Raw genomic sequence first — 2,179 nt, 5'->3', positions numbered from 1 at the left:
TCTCATTTTTACATTAGGTTGTATCCCCCTAAGATTTAAGTTCCTAAACAAGAATTGACAGTAATCAGGACAATACAGGCTGCTTTTTTCACAGAGTGTAAGGAATGTTGTAGCTGGCTGCCTCTCAGACTGTTGGCACTTTAAAATGCGGCTAGCATACATGATGTGTTTTGGATTTAGTTTAAAGGGATATTATTTTTTCATTCTGTCATTTATAGAAATAGAAATTGCAGAAACCCCTGGTATGGGAAATTGTTTCATTATTGTTTTTAAAATTTTTTTTTTCAACGTTTATTTATTTTTGGGACAGAGAGAGACAGAGCATGAACGGGGGAGGGGCAGAGAGAGAGGGAGACAGAGAATCGGAAACAGGCTCCAGGCTCTGAGCCATCAGCCCAGAGCCCGACGCGGGGCTCGAACTCACGGACCGCGAGATCGTGACCTGGCTGAAGTCGGACGCTTAACCGACTGTGCCACCCAGGCGCCCCAATTATTGTTTTTAATGCTCATTTTCCTACCTGTGAATATTAGTTATCCAAGGTCACCATATCACAAGACTTCCAGTGCTGAGTCACATCTAATTCTTTTCCCCGTCTGGGTTCACACAAGGCTGAGACTTCCTACCATGTGACTATGTTTGGATAATGGTTTGCGAGAAGAAATGATGAAGCATTTAATTGTTGATGTGAGACCCTTCTGTACTCTTTCCTATGACTCAGCAACTCAGGAGACATCAAGTTCCAGATGGTGTAGCTGCAAGATACAGAAGCTTTATAGCCAGGGTCCCCATGTGGACAACACCCTGCCAAACTATGTGGGCCATGTAAGCAAGAATGAGAAACTTTTGGGGGTAAGCTGAGATTTGGGGGTTGTTTTGTTGCTGCCTATCTTAATTAAAAACCCTAAGAATCAAAAGAACATAGGAATTGGATTCAGACGATTTGGTTGACATACAACTTAATAGCTCTGTCAACCTGGATAAGTCCCTTAAATTTGTTGAGTTTCTTATGCTTCCTTTCTAAAATAGAGATGATAAAAAATATTCTGTATCTACTTGAAAGAGTGACTACGAAGATCAAATTGCATAGTGTACGTTGAGTCACTCTACAATATATATTCATAAATGTGGTGACACAATTTTGATTTCTTTGATATTGTGATTTTCTGATTAAGGGACTTTCTTTTCCTAATCACCTACATTCCATATCCATAGAAAAAGTAGATAAGAAGACCAAAGTTAGAGTATAGGAATGAACGAGACGCCATTCTTTATTTGTTTTAATCTGTTATAGGCATACTGTGGCTCTGATAATTAAATTCAAGATTTCTTAGAATTAAGTATTCCAGATTCAAGTTCATGACATCCAGCTGTTTCAAATTTGTTTACATGTTTTCCTCTTTACTTTTGAGCATCAGAAAACCAAGACCCTGTCTTCGATTTCTTTTAGCACAAGTTGGAGTACGAAGTAAACTATGTGTTCAGAGAGCATCAAACCAGTTTCTCTTATTTCTTACATTCTTTTTTATGCTTTAAATTATTTATTGAGCACAAAAGTATGGAACGCTTCACAAATCTGAGTGTCATCTTGGCTCAGGGGCCGTGCTAATCTTCTCTGTATTGCCCCAGTTTTGGTATATGTGCTGCCAAAGTGAGCACTAGTTCTTGAATTCTTAAATCAGATTGCCCAGTCCAACAAAACAAAGAGACCAACAAAACCAGTAGGCATTGACTGGACATCTCCTTTACTCACTGAATGGGCAAAACTAAGAAGAGAAACCAACATACAATTAGCTTTCTACATTTTGCACTATGAAATCTGACCACGCTTTGCGTTCTGCCCACATAAAAGATGATGGGAATATGGTGTGACGTGACGTTATCACCTAATCTCTCCATTGAATAAGCAAAGACGGTGCAATCATTAGATGTTCTAGGTAACGGCTAAAAGTAGGCTCTCTGAAGCTGGCTCCACTGATTACTGAATTACCTTGAGCATGCAACTTGTCTATACCTGTTTTTCATCTATAAACGTGATATAAAAATAGCACATAACTCACACAGTAGGTTTAAGAGTTAATGGGTCCAAATCCGTGTTTCTTTCTACGGAATACCACATTTAAGTGGACCAATTATGGTTTATGTCTAAATTGAAATGTGATCTGCTACAAAATTATCCTT

At 38.7% G+C, this 2,179-nt stretch overlaps 1 non-coding gene across 1 annotated transcript; it reads right to left on the bottom strand.

Annotated features, from left to right (window-relative positions):
- Positions 1-1,550: 1,550 nt before the first annotated feature.
- On the bottom strand, positions 1,551-1,657 carry LOC112862949 (U6 spliceosomal RNA). The gene has a single exon (XR_003223810.1). It is a non-coding gene; the product is annotated as a U6 spliceosomal RNA (small nuclear RNA).
- Between the last annotated feature and the right edge of the window lie 522 nt (positions 1,658-2,179).

Source organism: Puma concolor, chromosome B2 (assembly GCF_028749965.1).
Source record: "Puma concolor isolate L17-30 chromosome B2, mPumCon1.1.hap2, whole genome shotgun sequence".
Classification (NCBI taxonomy): domain Eukaryota; kingdom Metazoa; phylum Chordata; class Mammalia; order Carnivora; family Felidae; genus Puma; species Puma concolor.
The sequence above is the reverse complement of the archived record's forward strand: the minus strand, read 5'-3'. Positions and strand labels throughout refer to the sequence as shown.